Source organism: Anabrus simplex, chromosome 13 (genome assembly GCF_040414725.1).
Source record: "Anabrus simplex isolate iqAnaSimp1 chromosome 13, ASM4041472v1, whole genome shotgun sequence".
Classification (NCBI taxonomy): domain Eukaryota; kingdom Metazoa; phylum Arthropoda; class Insecta; order Orthoptera; family Tettigoniidae; genus Anabrus; species Anabrus simplex.
This window is the reverse complement of record NC_090277.1, coordinates 29633468-29652086: the sequence shown is the minus strand read 5'-3', so window position 1 is coordinate 29652086 and position 18619 is coordinate 29633468.

Here is an 18619-nt window from a genome sequence, read left to right as displayed (position 1 = left end):
ATCTGTATACAATGCTCTGTTTGTCAAGGAGTACTTTGATACTGTTTTTGCAGATGTTGTAACACTTCATACCATTAAAACACGACACAAACATGGAGAACTCATATCACTACGGAGATGCTTGCCTCTATCTTGGACTATTTTCTGGTTTTGTTGCGATGGGCTGGAGATTTACATATTCGAGAATAACATTCTTGCAAAACCAAACATTTGATTCCTTCACTTTCATCCAACACAGCCAGACAAGAGGCAGTGTTGCTAACATTTCATCCCAGAATATACTTTCCACCTGCCTGAACACCGAAGATGCCGAGGGCAACCTCTCGCTCTGAAACAACCCCTAATTTTGCTTTTGTGTACTCAATTTAACCGTACCAGTATGCATTTCTCATATAGGTTGCTTACCTCTTACTCATGACCGTATTTCAGTTTTATTGATTTGATAGTCCTTGGAATATTGTGACGAGTGAATGAGTGGTGTTTTGCATTATGTACTGAACCCCTCCCTTGTCGTTGGTAATTAACCCAGGAAGAAACGCAAGTAAGGAGATTCGAGGCGTGGACTTCGAACAGGAAAGGCAGAAAACAGCCCCAAACTGGAGATGTCATTCGTTATTAAAGAACAAGGAAAAATACCAAGCGCTACTCTGAATGAAAATGAGTTAGTTAAAATGAAGGTTTATTGAATAAGTAGATATGAAGCATAAAAGAACTGAAAACCAGTAATCAAACTAAAATAAATGGATTACAGCATAACGTACCTCCTCGAATGATCAACTTAAAGTCGTGGTGTGAGCTGAACATTTCCATTTTCTAACACCCAATAAGTATTGTAACTAGCTCGCAGTTTTTTGTAATGATCTCGCTACATCATGCATTTATACCTCTGCCGTGCACACGGCTGAATTCAACTCTATCTTTTTACGAGAATAACTTCATTCATATCATACTTCTATTCGCACCACTATCCTCACAACAACAACCCTCTGTTACACTCCATCAAAGCCCACACGTCCAAGGAGTACAAAAAAAGGGCAGGCCCCTATCAGTATTAAACGTTACACCAACTCCCTAGTACCATTAACAAAATGTGTAGCCAAAATCTTGTTCCAAGTCCAAGTCCAAGGCCATTGCCTCAACGTTGAGTGAGAAATTAAAAGGGGGCTATAATGAGCCAGGGAAAGTACAAGTATGTACCCAAACACAGCTAAGCCATTACCACTCTCCCTCTCCATCCTTTACTTCACATAGATCGAGGTAATTAACAGCCTACAAAATACTCGACCACATGCTGCTTTTGGCCTTGATAACATACCACCAATTATCCTTGTGCAATGTGGAGAAAAGTTAAAATTCACAAGTGCTCATCTTTTCACTTCACCCAATCCCCAACACTCCTTCCAACATTCACAATATGCCGGTATCGGGAAGTAATTATGCGAGCGGCCGCTCGAGTTGAAAGTCAAACACCAATTCAAATAATATGACTCACCTTGTCACACAGTTAGGTCTCACATATATCGATCAGTAGCGTGCATACTTCTCAAACATTTCACACCGGAAAATCAGAGAGAATCACTTACCAAAACCCCATCAGGTCCGCCCTTCGAACGACCCGAATGAAAGCTTCTAGTCGACTCGAAGGGCGTAGGCCTACAATCATTGGTGGCGAAGTGTAATAAACGTAGTGCACGAAATATGTAATCAATCGGAGACCAAAGTTACCAAGATATCATGATCATAATATCGACCATACGCACTCACACAGATGTTTCACGCAGCGAAGCAGAAAGAAAAACATCGATCAGTTATCGATGACCATGAAGAATGTATTGCAAACATTCGTAAAATCAAAGTTAAAAACTAAGACCAACATACCTGTAATATTCATACTTATCTTACCAAAAGAATGCAGTAGGAACTTGTTTTAATATAACAAATATCCATATGAAACATAGGAATGCAATTCCGGTCCGTATGGGCGGCATTGTTAATACGTCTCATGTAGACAAAGGCAAAGATAAGACTCCAAGAAGATGAAACTAGTCTCGTAAAAGGAACGATCTTTAGTACATATTGTGAACAGTGCTGCGCTCACTAGCGCAGCCATGGAAGTACACTGACTGACAGAGCAAATGCAACACCAAGAAGGAGTGATCAGAACTTTAATGCCAATTGCAGGGTAGACTGACGTCACTGAGGTATGCTCATGATGTGAAATGCGCCGCTGTGCTGCGCACGTAGCGAACGATAAATGGGACACGGCGTTGGCGAATGGCCCACTTCGTACCGTGATTTCTCAGCCGACAGTCATTGTAGAACGTGTTGTCGTGTGCCACAGGACACGTGTATAGCTAAGAATGCCAGGCCGCCGTTAACGGAGGCATTTCCAGCAGACAGACGACTTTACGAGGGGTATGGTGATCGGGCTGAGAAGGGCAGGTTGGTCGCTTCGTCAAATCGCAGCCGATACCCATAGGGATGTGTCCACGGTGCAGAGCCTGTGGCGAAGATGGTTGGCGCAGGGACATGTGGCACGTGCGAGGGGTCCAGGCGCAGCCCGAGTGACGTCAGCACGCGAGGATCGGCGCATCCGCCGCCAAGCGGTGGCAGCCCCGCACGCCACGTCAACCACCATTCTTCAGCATGTGCAAGACAACCTGGCTGTTCCAATATCGACCAGAACAATTTCCCGTCGATTGGTTGAAGGAGGCCTGCACTCCCGGCGTCCGCTCAGAAGACCACCATTGACTCCACAGCATAGACGTGCACGCCTGGCATGGTGCCGGGCTAGAGCGACTTGGATGAGGGAATGGCGGAACGTCGTGTTCTCCGATGAGTCACGCTTCTGTTCTGTCAGTGATAGTCACCGCACACGAGTGTGGCGTCGGCGTGGAGAAAGGTCAAATCCGGCAGTAACTGTGGAGCGCCCTACCGCTAGACAACGCGGCATCATGGTTTGGGGCGCTATTGCGTATGATTCCACGTAACCTCTAGTGCGTATTCAAGGCACGTTAAATGCCCACCGCTACGTGCAGCATGTGCTGCGGCCGGTGGCACTCCCGTACCTTCAGGGGCTGCCCAATGCTCTGTTTCAGCAGGATAATGCCCGCCCACACACTGCTCGCATCTCCCAACAGGCTCTACGAGGTGTACAGATGCTTCCGTGGCCAGCGTACTCTCCGGATCTCTCACCAATCGAACACGTGTGTGATCTCACTGGACGCCGTTTGCAAACTCTGCCCCAGCCTCGTATGGACGACCAACTGTGGCAAATGGTTGACAGAGAATGGAGAACCATTCCTCAGGACACATCCGCACTCTTATTGACTCTGTACCTCGACGTGTTTCTGCGTGCATCGCCGCTCGCGGTGGTCCTACATCCTACTGAGTCGATGCCGTGCCCATTGTGTAACCTGCATATCGGTTTGAAATAAACATCAATTATTCGTCCGTGCCGTCTCTGTTTTTTCCCCAACTTTCATCCCTTTCGAACCACTCCTTCTTGGTGTTGCATTTGCTCTGTCAGTCAGTGTAGATAAGTCATTTGGATAGAGGTAGACAGAACTCATTTGCATATCAAACCATTGCATTAGCAACACAAATCATTTGAATTAAAGAAACATGCTAAGGAAGCATGGTTCAATTACTACCATACATTGCCTGTGATCAGCAGATTGTGCAGAAACGAGCTACTACTTACCATGTCAGATGCATGAACAAGGACTATGAAAGAGCAACAGAAGGCCAAGATAAATGTCACAGAGCAATTAAGACTTGACACTTAGACAATTAAATATCTCCAAACTGCATGGAGCAGTGTTTATAATGAAGTGCTGGAGGTGAAGAAGAATAAACAAAACATAGATGATGTAAAATAACACACCAGCCTCTGTGGATCATTGCTGGACTTTCAGCCACTGGATCCCAGGATCAAATTTTCAAAGGTCAGAACGAATTTTGAGTATGGAAAGCAAACTTAGTACATGGTTATCCAACTGCAAATAATCAGGCCTTGAAACATAAGAAAGAATCCAGGTAGGTGTCCGATGTTATTCTTCCATCAGAAACAACATTAAAAAATATGTACCTAACAACACGAAGATAAAAATGTGCTATGCCATCATACGAGCCAGTGTATTCGATGGCTTTGAAACTTAACAAGCCACCAAAGGCAACAGTAAATATATGTTGAAACTTAACAAGCCTCCAAAGGCAACAGTAAATATATGGATGTAACAGAAGAAAGTATTTTCGAAGTGTAGCTAATGATGGAAATTGGGGATTCGATAGAAGAATGCAAAGATGTACAGAGGTATGAAAGGAGACAGAATCAAGTTCCTAATTCACAGCAGGTTGATTCTCTAGACTCGCAATGTTGCAAGAATGGCCAACAGCAAAGTCATGGGCCAGCAGACACCCCAGGAACACCTGTTACAATATGGAGAAATGAACTGGGATGGTAATAGTAATAATTGTACTGGCTCAGGTACCGAGTGGTGCCAACTAGGCGGCCTGCTGATCACTAGATACTACAAGCTGACTTATTTTAATTTCGTGGAATTTTCTTATGAGCCACGATCAAACCAACAAGTTCGGACCATGAGTGAAGTACAGGAGACAGAATTCGAGAATGATCGGGATGGACCTGTGCTCGCCTTCAATCCAAGATATTGAGATTTTGAGGACATCACTCCAAATCTTGACTGCAGAGGGAGCTACTGAACACAAAGAGCAAATTCCATATTGTCGAGGGTTAGACGTGTAAAATCAAATAAAGTTAAACAGTACTTACTTGTCTTCTTCCTTGAAAGAAGCGACCAACTGACCAACTGTTGGTTCATCTACACATATTTCATTCTTAATATTGGTGGAACGCTGTAAAACAAATATGCAAAACAAAGTAAGAAGAGTAAAAGTTTATAAATAGACAAGACACAGCTGACAAAGTAAACTGAATAGTTGCACAATAAAGATATCAAGTTAATCTCCCAATGTAAAAAGGAAACAAACAATTGTCAATTCAAAATTATATGAATAACAAGAAATGGCATTCATAATAGGATAAAGAGAACAGCACAGGAAGAGGGAGCAAAAGAAGAAGAAAAGCTTGAAGGAGAACAATAATCTCTGCAATTTTTTAACAGCTTCCTATAACTTCCTGTCATTGTGTTCATCCTGTTACGTGTTCTTAAATGACTGGTCACTTGTTTGTTTCTTGTGTTCCCACAGATGACTCTGATTGTCAAACAGACATACATTGGATCTTAACCAGAGAAAGGTCAATCTCTTGCCTGCCATGTTCAAGTTCGTACGCAAATAGTCAGTTGTTGGACTTTCCACTGACTCTAGACAATCTGAAGGCTTTATCAAAATAGACTTACAACATTTACATTCAGATTTTAAGGGACAATGCTGACCCCGTTTACTACGGATAGCAAGTACACCGCATACCCGGAAGCCCCAGAATTGATTCTCAGACAAGTCAGAGCTTATTACTATACACTCATGGCTTGTTGCTGGTCGAGTCAGGCTATACGAGAACAATGAACGTGTTGACTTATAGAGAGGTAGAACCCTTAGTCTAAAGAGCCAAGGTAATGGCCATGAAAATTTGTTGTGCTCATCACACATAGACTTGTAAACTGCATGCCATCAGGCTGAGCAGAGGTCGCTTGGCAGGGTAATGCTCATCAGAGCTGTAGGGCCACGGGTTTTGGTTTGGTCTTAAAACGACTCTCTTCAGAGAGTTCAAAACTACCTAATACGTTTCCTAGACATGAGCAGAACAGCCTAATATTTTTCAAAATTATCATTCAACTGACGTAGTCTACACTTGACATAGTATGCAATGTTAGATGAATGTTAACTAACGGTTTTTTGAAAGAGAGAAACCTTACACTTGGCTTCCTCACAAGTGAACTTTCCACTTTTCTAACAAAGGTGAAGGGATTCAATTTAGTTAACTGTCAATGTGTATTTCATCAATAGAGCAATATTCAAATGAATTCGCTAATCTAAATCTTACTAATGAAAGGTCAAGGATCATAACTAATGTGGTATATTTTGAAAGTAACAAACAGTAAAACGAGAAAAAACTCCCATTTCAAACGCTGCAAAAAGAAATCAAGGATCCAAAGTACATGGGTAACACTGCCCTGGAAATTTTTTTCAAGGCTCATTTCTTCTCAGATGAGTCTCTTCAGGATCGGCTGCATCGATGGATATGCCACATAGCATATGTAGAATTATATTGACTTTAATATAAAATCTTACACCGGAAAGTCAACTGCGCTTGTTCCCAACAACTAAGCTGTAAGCAAAAATCTATATTAACTTAATGAGAAGAAACACGCTTGAAACAGGCGATTCTCCGGATACATCCACAAAATATTCTCAATGGCTGTTCATATGATAATTAAGTCGGCCACAGGTGGATGAAAACAGAAATGATGTTTAATTAGCTCTAGGATATGAAGATGAATGAAGTATGGGAGATAAGACGGTTGGAACTTTAATAGAGACAACACTGCTGCAGAGACGCCATGCAATGGAATTCTTTTTTGCTAGTTGCTTTATGTCGCACGACACAGATAGGTCTTATGGAGACGATGGGACAGGAAAGGCCCAGGAATGGGAAGGAAGCGGCCGTGGCCTTAATTAAGGTACAGCCCCAGCATCTGTCTGGTTTAAAATGGGAAACCACGGAAAACCATCTTCAGGGCTGCCGACAGTGCGGTTCGAAACCACTATCTCCCGGATAAGAGCTCACAACTGTACGCTCCTAAACGCACGGCCTACTCGCCCGGTGCAATGGAATCTAATAATGTCACTGACAGCACACGTTAGATGCATACCTACTGTACCTTACCTCCTCGTATCACACGCCTGCAAACTGGCATATAGAACACAGCATCGGGTTAGCTGGCAATCTAAGACAGTGTTGTCACGATGTTTTTGAAACAGTAACAATGGAATATTCGATGAAGATTGAATGTACCAGAGGTCGTACAGCACGGCAGTGTCCTCAAGGTCTTCAGGAAGCTTGCAGGGAAACTGCATAGCCTTACAGGACTGGCACGGTGGGTAAAAGCCTTCAACAAAGGATGCCAATAAGTTGCAGACGTGTGTCAGGTAGTTATCCTAGTGTCAGTGAAGGAGAAGTGCTTGCTCTTGTCGTGTTAATGGACACTGCTCGATGTCATATGATATGTGAGCTGGCCCGAGACACCGGGCTAGCTAATACGAATGTGCTTCATATTGGAAGGAACACCTGGGCATGAGAAAAATTTCATCAAAATGGGTTCAGCATGATTCAAGGGAAATGCAGAAATGAGTACGTCATGGTGCTGCTCGTAACCATTTGGAGTACTGTAAGTATGAAGAAAAGGTTTTCTAATGCCATATCGTTACGCTGGATGAGAGATGGGCTAAACTGTATGAGCCACATCTGAAGTGCTGATCGAAATAATTGCATAATTACGGGAAACCACAAAAATTGAGAGTTCATGAGAACACCAGCCATATGAAAGTTATTGTTATACTCATGTATGACTGTGATGGTTTTATCCTAACGCACTATGTTCCTCCACAGCAACCGTCAATGCGTATTACCCATCATTTTCCACGACAACCCTCGGCCGCATACAGTGCAAACGTGGCTGATTTGTTCGGTCGATGGAGCTGGGAATTGCTGTACCATATACTATAATCCACGGGTTTAAGCCACTATGACTTTGGCTTGATTCACAAGATCAAGGAACCACTTCGGGGCCTTTGTTCCACAACAGTTGCAGCGATTTGTCAGGCAGTAAATTGCTCAATTCGAACTACCAACATAGCAAGTGCTGCAATAGACATCCTATGATGTCCTCATCATTGGCAACAAGATGCACACATTGATGGTGACTACTCTGAAGGACAGTAAATCTTGGTATAACATTCATACCTTTTGTATGAGTTGCAACTGAATATTTGCTACTATTAAAGTTACAACCCTTGCATATGTCCAATAAGTTCCTATTTACAAATTTCCTCATAGTGCTCCGGCGCAGATAGGAAAGAGCTAGGAGTGGGAAGGAAGCAGCCTTGGCGCCGACTTACGAAAGCGTTCCATACGCGCCAATTTGGACCAAACTGTTTAGTGCCAACCTATAATCGTTTGTAGTTTTAGTTACTAGCAAGTGATAAGTCTCGCGCCGCATGTAGATTACTCTCTGAAGTTCAGTGAAACTTCTAAATGGAACTCGCCTTCCTTAGACCACAGAATACTGTATAAAAATGCTATCTGCTTGCACTTGTTAGTAAACAAACATGGCTGATGATTATGTAGATATCTTAAAGTGGTTAGAAAATGATAATGAGAATGATTTTTCTTCAGAAGACAGTGCTATTTCTTACATTAATAATGATAGTGTTAGGGAAAATGATTCCAGTGATGACGACAGCATGGACGATGTAAACGAAGACCCAGGTGGTGAGACTGCTTTACAAGATAGTTCTTCAACACTGAATACACCTAAAACATTCCATTCACTGGTGATTCTGCTCTCAGTGCCGTTCCTTTGAGAAGACTGTGTATTAGATGTGTTCCGCATTTTCTGGGGATGAGTTCTGGGAAATGATTGCGACAGGAACCGATGGATATGATGCTGCCTTCCAGGCGAATAAGTTGATGAGAAACAGTCTGAAATATGACAGTAAGTGGTGTCCTTGCACGGTTGATGAGATAAAAGTGTATAGTTTTGCTGTTGATACTCATGAGTCAGGTTAGAAAACCTAAACTAAAGTTGTGCTGGTTTAAGAGGAAGGTTTAGAAAGCAAATTATTTTCAGACTATGACATTTGAACTATTCTGTCAAATTTCACGGTTTCTGCACTTTTCCGATGGCATGTTTATAGATCCAAATGACCGTCTAAGAAAATTCAGACCAGTTATTTCATATTTGCAAACAAAATTTCAGAATATCTACAATCCTGACAGAAATACAGATATTGATGACAATGTTATGAAATTTCTACGTAGGCTCCCATTTGTGCAATACAGTCCTTCCAAAAAAAGCTAGCTTTGTTATGAAAATTTATGAACTCTGTGAAAGTGCTTCTGGGTACTGTTCCCAGTTCAACATTTATACCGGACAAGGCAAAGAGGGTGTTATACCAGCTACAAAAGCAGCAGTGTTGGAACTAATGGAAGCAAACTTGAACCAAGGTCATATATTATATCTTGATAACTGGTATGTTTCTCCTGAACTTTTTCTCACCTTGTTGGAGAATAGAACTACTCCTGTGGGTACCGTATGCTGTAATGGGACGAACGTGCCTCCAGAGTTCCGCACAGTAACACTGACGAAAGGTGAGAGTATTATAATGACAGCTCATCATATTCTTACCATAAAATGGAAAGACAGAAAGGATATGCATTTACTTTCAACTGTTGATAAGGACTTGAACTTTGTTGTGAAAATTCAAAGAAAACGAGGTAGAGGAGAGGAAGTGGTGAATAAACCGAAGGGTATTGGAGATACAACAGGAAAAATAATGCAGTACATCGTCAAGACCAGGTCCTTGCATGTTTTCCCGATAACACGTCGGGACCCGAAAGATGGTGAACTATGCCTGGCCAGGACGAAGTGAGGGGAAGCCCTGATGGAGGTCCGTAGCGATTCTGACGCTATAGCGGCGAAAGACACTCGAACCATCTAGTAGCTGGTTCCCTCCGAAGTTTCCCTCAGGAGAGCTGGTGCTCGAACGAGTCTCATCCGGTCAAGCGAATGATTGGAGGCCTTGGGGCCGAAACGACCTCAACCTATTCTCTAACTTTAAATGGGCTTGCGTAAAGTATTTTTGAAGCCAGGAGAGATTTATTTCTAGGATCGGAGTGCCAAGTGGGCCACTTTTCGTAAGCAGAACTGGTGCTGTGGGATGAACCAAACGCAGAGTTAAGGCGCCCATGGACTACCAAGGGCTATAAAAAGATAATGCTGTATCTATTGGATATGGCTATCCTGAATTCATACGTTGTGTTCATGAAGGTTAACGGCAGGTGGTTGCATTATGCAGAATTTAACACTGCATTTTCCGAGTGACTGTTGCAGAGTGTTACTCCCCGCATACGACAAAAAAAGGAAGAACGCACAGTCAAGACAGCCACCTGCGGCTTCAGGCAAGTGTATGGCGACATTCCCCGGTGCCTATTCCTCCAACAGACAGAAAGAAAGAAACATCCATCCAGGTCCTGCAAACTTCGCAAGGGTCATAAAACAAGGTCGGAAATGTGGTGTCCCACTCCATCCGGAGGGCTGCTTCAAAAAATATCATACGATGATTCACTACTGAAGAATGACAAACAATTAATGAAGAGTTAGGCATTGATCTGTAATGTACATAGCTTTGGAAAAATGCCACTTTTTGACAAATCCTCAATAAATATTAAAGCATAACTTTTGAAAATAAATATAGTTTTCTGTCCCTGCAGGTTAGACTATCAGTCAGGTTCCAATGGGTTAATTACAGTATAGTTTCAGAGTTTGTCTGTTTTAAAAGTGGAAAATCACAGAAAACTATCTTTGAAGAAAGGCTGAAATAGAAGTGCAAAGATGTTCGACTTTATGGCCTTCGGAAAGGTAAAAACTGCATGCAGGAAAATCAAGGAAGCCTTTGGAGAGAGGAAAAATGGGTAAGAAAGAGAAGTGATGGGTGATACGACAGTCCCGATGGATTGGATATGGAGGAATATAGTCAACAGCTTGCTGATAATCCTATCAAACTGCAGTCCAACGACTGGGCTCATTTCATACATGCACCTTTCCCATTGTATCCGAGCAAATCCCTTCAACAAGAGCTCAGATAGAAAAAACTTGTAGGAAAAAAAACACAAAACAGAAATATGGTAGGAACATATCCAACACCAGTATCAAGGTAAAGAAGTAGATGACGGTGTTCTGGAACACTAAGAGGCTGTTGATGCTAATGAAATGAAAGTTCCAACTTTGAGGTCAGAATTAGAGAAAGTTTAGAAAGACCTAAGTATAAACAGGGCACCAGGAATTGATGCCATACCATCAGAATTATTGACTGCCTTAAGAGAAACCAGCATGGTGAGGTTATTCCGTTTAGTGTAAAAGATGCATGGAAAAAGAGAATTGCTATGCGATTTTTGGCAGAATGATGTTATTGCACCATTAGTTTAGTATGGAAATACAATTTGAAACCGAGTTGGAGGACATCAATTTGGCTTCAGAAGAAATGCTAGAACACATGAAGCAATCCTGGCTTTACGTCTGATCTTAAGAGGATTGAATTAAAAAGGACAAGTACACATACATAGTGTTTGTAGAACAGGAAAAGGCATTCGTTATCAGATACCGAGAAAGAATAATTATTTACAATCTGCATAAAATAAGTCTGCTGTGATAAGGATCGAAGGCTTTGAGAAAATAGCAGTATTCCATAAAGGAGTGAGGCAGGACTGCAGGTTCACCCTCCATCACAATGTTCATATAGAAGAAAGAGGCAGTAAAGGAAATCAAAGAGGAATTCGGAACGGGTATCGCAATCAAAGAATAGGAAATCAAAACTCTGAAGATTGCTGATGATACTGTTATTTTATTTCAGTCTGCAGAAGATCTGAAGAATTGTTGAATGGTACAGACAGAGTCTTGGGGAAGGAGAACGATATGAAAGTAAACAAACCAAAAACAAAAGTAACAGAGTGCAGCAGAACAAATTCAGCTGACGCAGGAAATATTAGAGTAGTAAATGAACTTCTGAAGTTTGTAAATGAATATTGTTACTTGGGTAGTAAATAAACTAATGACAGCAGAAGTAACGAGGACATAAAATGCAGACTGTAGGCTAGCACAAGCAAGGAAGGTCTTTCTTCAGAAAACAAATTCGCACCTTTAAAACATTGATAAACGGATTAGGTACTTAAATGTTTATGGACACACTAGTCTGGAGCGTTGTGTTGTATGGAAGTAAAACATGGAGGAAAACTAGCTCAGGAAAAAAGAGGGTAGAAGCTTCTGAAATATCGTGTTAAAGATGAATGCTGAAGGTTATTTGGGTGGATCAAATCACGATTTAAAGACACGGAATTAAATTTTGAGAGATCAATTTGGCTAAATTTGACAAGAGATAGAATGATAGGGCATATCTTAAGACATCCAGGACTTGTTCAGTTGGGTTTTGAGGGAAGTGTAGTCAGTAGAACAGTAGGGGTAGAACAAGATGTGAATACGACAGGCAGATCAGAGCACATGTAGGATGTAGTAGTTATCTAGGAATGAAAAGGATGCCACAGGATAGGGTCGTATGAAGGGCTGCATCAAACCAACCTTTGGACTGATGACACAAACAATAACAAGTAATAAATTGTGTCTTGGTTAACAGAGACTGCAATTCCTTTCCAAGAGGACATGTGAATACCCGGTTATATTCCTTAATCAAGATGAACAAGCCTGTCAAGTGCACTAATAAAATAGACTGTATTTAAGCCAAACATGGTCATACTGTATTATACATTTCTCTATATCACCTAGAATTGAATCCCATTAAGCTGATATGGGCAAGTGTCAAGAATGGCATTTCTGAACATAATGAGATTAACATACTGAGTTATGTGTAATGTGCAGTTATGTGTGTAATTATTAGAAGGATTTGTGAAAGTTTTCTTAACAGAAATACTAGAATTTATGATAAGATTGTATGTTTCATAAGGCGTGCATTGTACAATATCCTCACTTACACTCTCCTATGTATGCTAGAACCTTCCAGTACAGCGCTCTTCCTGTCCTGCACTTAAATAAGTGCTCTCCACAACTTGCACAAGCTGTACCCAGAGATTGTGACTTTGTCTTCAACACATCAAAAGCAATGTAAAAAAGAAACCTACACCGTCTGATATCTTTCTGATGTACAACATACGGGCAGACAAGGGTAAAATATATGATATATCTAGGGAGTAACATCGGACCATTTTGCTGAAATCAAATGCCGGATAAAGAAAGCAGAGTCCATCTTCATTAGCATGTGGCAACTTCTATCCTGAAACAATCTCAAAATAAGGCTCAAAAAGAGAATAAAAAAGTGCTGTGTCCTCTCCACCCTACTAAATACTGTGGAGCCCGATGTATTGTATAACCTACAGAAAAGAGAACCCAAACTTTCAAGCTGTGGATATAAAATGGTATATTGTATAATTCCTGTGGGTCATGTATTATGGCAACGATGAGATATGAAAGGGCTAGGAATGGAAAGGAAGTGACCATGCGCTTAATTAAGGTACAACCCCAGCATTTGCCTGGCATGAAAATGGAAAGCACAGAAAACCATCTTCAGGATTGCCTACACTGGGTTCGACCCATTATTTCCCGAATACAAGCTCACAGCTGTATAACCCTAAACGCATGCTCACTAGCTGAATACAGATAGACTGACCACTGTGAGTGGACTTCATAAATATTGAGAAGCAAAAGGTCAGATTGTTGTCTCAAGAATCCCAGCCCTATGTTCAGCATATGGCTGCACTAATTAGTGTTACTAATCCAAGGATTCATTTTGTTTCAACTAATTGTTACTGAATTATAACTGACATTGCGTTTGTAATTCCTGTTTAATATTAAACCCATTTTAATGATTAAACAGAGGAAGTACTGTGAAACACAGTTATAAATTGTTTGATCATTTTTCTGAATTCCTTTACAAAGATCAAGGAATTAACCCAACAATGGGTTGTGAGGACGAAAAGAGACAAATGGTATCCCAAACAATACAGTCATTTGTGCTCTGCACACCTTGAAGATAAGTACATGTATCAAATGACCAGTGGCTATTACTGCCAAAGATGGTTCTAAGCATTTTATTTTCCTTCACATTTACAAACAAAGAAAATAGAGTGCTCACTGCCAAGAAAACATAACAAAGAAAACCCACCAGAGGCAACCTTCTAAAATTAAAGTATATAAATTGGGGACTATTAAATAGTCTTAAATTATTTTTTCCTAAACATTTACCGCTCTTGTTTACCATGCAATTTAAGATTGTAGTGATCTGAATGACATTCTTTTAAACTGTTTTAATTTTATGTTTTAAATCACCAAACCTGTGACCAAAACTACAGCGTTTGTTCCATCCTTAAGAAATTAAAGCAGCAATTGATGCAGGCTACCAGGACAATAAAACGGTTGAAATAATGGCAAAGCAAACAAAGAGGAACAGGAGGAAAGTCTCCAATCAGCAAATCATTGAAGGTCTTCACAAGAAACATAATGATTCAAGTCTGAATGTTCTGTTTCCAAGAGGTGATCCAAGACCTTGTCAGGCTTCAGGCCAACCCAACAGTGCATCTATGTCCCCAGTATCCCTACTGTTATCTCAGGAAATTTTTACACCATGAGCCACACCTGCCCTAGCTAACCTACACGAGCATCGTAAATAAATAAATTAGGCGCTGTTCCCGAACAGGAAGGGCGGAATACACAGCCTTGAACTGTAAAACGTTACTCTCCTCAAATAATTCAAGCTAGTAACGAACACTACTTCCAGTAAAAATCCGTCAGCGCGAATGACAATCGTACCAATGTTCCGTAACCTCATCTTTTCTTATATACATCAGGACAGTTATTCTTGAAATGTTAGCATTTATACAATCAGTGACCTTGTTACTCAGAACTGCGAGGTGAATATCATTCATAAGATCTTTATTCGACCTTTCCTTCGGCGAGGAATAAAAATCTCAAATTCAAGCGTGGGAGTCCTTTATCAATATGTCCTCCCTTTTCAATACTCCATTTTTTAAAAACAATACCTCTCTCATTTCGATTCTCACACACCAAGGAGTAGATAAAATTATAGTGTTATTAAACCAGAGAAATGGTGGACCAAGGAAATTGTCCACGAGGGCCAAAGAGAATGTTTCATGGAGCAATGAACGCAAAGCAAAACAATAAGTGTGACATGGGCCTGCGCACGGCCACGAAAGAAATAAACCAACATGGCAAGTTCCAGGCCGTAAACGACCCAGACGCACACCAAAGAGATTAAAGACTTCGCACCCAAGTGAAAATGAGGCGCGATAAGGAACAAATAATCATTAATTCAACAGACCGATATGTCATCTTAATACCCAGCTCATTCATTTACACATTCATTCAAACATGCAATCTTTTTACTCTCAATGTTAAATAATTCCAGCAGATTGCTGCGAGCAAATAGTTCAAGGCAAAACGTAGAGTGCAATACAACATTTCACCAATAAGGCCTCACGTCAATATTAGATATACAGCTCATCGAGTGCAAATGACACCAGGACGTTTGTGACCCCACGGTCATGAGTAAATCCACCATCTACACACTGCGTACGGCTAGAATAGACCTTCCGGCCGACACACAGTCCATACCTCCAAATGATGGCAAAAGGTTCCATCGAGAAACTCATTAAAATAAACAGAGACCAGATTTTGACGCACCACAATCACCTTCTCAACTGACGCACATGCCATTCTCGCTCCCAGTACCAAGATGGACTTCGTTCGGCCATAATAAAAAGAAAAGAAGAAAAAGAACGATAATACATCAAATGATACAAATTCGAACGTTACATTACCGTCTATATCAATCGTCGGAGCATGCTAATGATGCAGTTGTCTAGCACAGTTTTGAACTTATAAGACATCCATATAAAAAGTAAAAATGCCGCTCCTGTGTGTGTGGGATCCATGTCTTAATTAGCCAGCATAAACAGCACAACATTTACTTCAAGGAGAAGATATTCGAAAGGTCTCGCGAGAAAAGATTCTCGCTCGCGACAGAGGAAGCTGCCCTCTGTCGAAAGAAAGTTGAAAGACATAACCTATTTGGAACAGTCAGATACCTATTCCTGGAGACATTGGTAAAATCACATTAGAAACCATGCTACACTAGCATGTTTCAACCACCACATCTTCAAAACATTTGTCAGTGGGCAACGTCTACTGATGGCAGTCCAGGTTTCACAGAGAAGAGTTTTGAAAAGAAAGAAAAAGTAGGGCTAATTCACAATCAAACCTCAGAACTTACATGTTTGATGAAAAGGCTGTTAAGAAGGACTTGGTGCAGGACAATGAACAGTTTTGTGTCTATGTTGACTTAGGTCAGGGAAATTTAGACACTGGCGAGTATGAAGTGGCCAAGGAAGCATTAGACGTTATGGTCGCAGCACTGAATATAGTCTCAAAAATACCAGTAAGTGGAGGACCAGTATAAAAAAATCATATAGTCAGCAGTTGTGATTGGGATTAATAGCCTTAGGAATGAAGTTTGTTGAACTGAACTCCCAGTGTTCTTTTCCTCATCCAGCAGAGTTTGAGCAAAAGGCATTAATTCGCTTGATGCTACTCACAATATAAAACTGGCAATGAATTCCCTAGCAGAAAACCAGGTTCCGTAGATGGTAGTGCTCCAGACCTAGAAAATATTAGTGAGGTGAAATACCTGGAGGAAATTGGTACTATTACAAGAAGTGAAAGGCCTGCAAACTGGTTGTAGATTCTGGAGAAAGAATTAAGAGTGGGTGAGACAGAAGATCAACGGTTCCTTACGTGCATAAACCTTTAATAATTCTGTGGTTAATACCCTTAAATATTGCAGTGATCTAGGTCATGAAGTGCTTACTGATTGTGGAAGTACCATTCACTTTGCAATGTTCATTAATCTTGCATTTGATTTAATAAATTCATGCAATCTTATGAGTAAGTGAACAATGGCTGCAAACAGATATTCAAACGGGCCAAAATCTGTACTGATATTGAAAAATGCATAAGTTATCCTAATAACATTAGGCTAACTGATGGTCTGTCCCTCTGTAACAAAGAAAATAACTGCAATGTATGGAATCATTTCTGATTTGTTAAATGTGCAAGCTCTTGCAGAAACATATGTCTGGGGAGAGGATTCTGTACTAAGATACCTCCTCACATGGAGGTTAAGCCAGGATCACACGGAATTCATCCTCTCGTGTGTGAAGAATAGAGATGGAAGTAAAATTCTGGTCAACTCAAAGCTGCATACAGTTTGTTTCTCACTGGTCAAATCGACCAATCTTGTAATTCTACTGTGTGTTTTTGAAAGGTGCTGTTTTGTTGAACCCTGGCCTTGTACAGACAATTCAACAAGAAACTGATTTTGTCAGACTTCATCAAGATTAATTCACCAGTTATGTAGTCCTTTATTTATATAGTGAATATGTTGATTATAATGCAAGAGTGTATAATATATATCCCTAAATCAATTAAATATGTGCAGTGTTTGCATCTTTTACACGGCTACATAATATCACCTACATATCCGTATTGGCAGTACCGAATTATACACTTACAAGACTTTATATCACCCTCCTAATCAATACAAACTTCCAGGTGAATTGTCTGATAACTTCAGGCCATACTGGCAATAGGTGAAGACACTGACACTGTACTAATGAAATTCTTATCTTGTATTGAATATGAGGTTGTAATAGAGTCCTATAAAGACATCATTCTTTTGTAGTACTCAAGCACTGACACATGTGCATTGGTGCAGCGTAATGAGTCTACATGAAACATATCATTTTCTTATCATCATGGATGAGATGCACAGTATGGAAGATCTGACACATTTATTGTTCTTTGTCCCAGTGCTTAGACATTCCTCATTTCCTGTAAGTGTCAACTCAAAAATTCTGTAACAGGCCACAATTATTATTATTATTATTATTATTATTATTATTGTTATTATTATTATTATTATTCCGAATGGCTAAATGAAAATGAGAAGAAACATTCCTTGAAGATTTTGCTTCATGCTTATTCTAATAACAAGACTCCTCCTTAATGGGGCTGGCTGACCAAGAATCACAATCAAGAAGGTGAACTAAAAGTGAACCAACAATCAAATCAGATAGCAGTTGTGTACATCATGTAATAAAGGCAATAAAATGATGATTGTATGTAAGAAAGCATTTAGTATTTCGTACTCGATAAAGAATAGAGGGGGCCGATGACCTTCGATGTTAGGCCCCTTAAAACAACAAGCATCATCAAGCAGAGAATAGAGGAACCTTCGGATAACTTCAGACCGTATTCAGCCCGAAGGCTGGTTGGATCCTTAACAGGTCCACCATTAGCTGTCACAGATGGGCTAGGTGTCACTGTAGAGGCGTACTAGGGAAATGAGGAGTGAATTAGTTTTCCATTGCTTTCCTCACTGAGCCAGAAGTTGCCATTGCATATCAGTCTGCCAAGCCCACTGAAATGCGTGCACCAACCGACCCTATGAGCGACATTTTCACACCATTCATAGCAGGGACTGCCTGCATAAGGAATGGCATTACTAGCATCCCTCATACCTCAGCCATTTTCATATTGTCAAAGCCAAGGTTAAGAGTGAGACAGGTCAATGAAAGTAACAAATTTATTCTAGCCCATACCAGAAGACATAGTGCAGTGTAAACACTACATCTTGCCAGCTAAGGCAAAACTTCAGACCATGCTGCCAATACCGGCAAACAAGGAAACTGCATTAATATGATTGATATCCATGAGCACATTAAGAATTGTTGTGCTAAAGGAATAGATACATGCATACACACATCTCCATTACA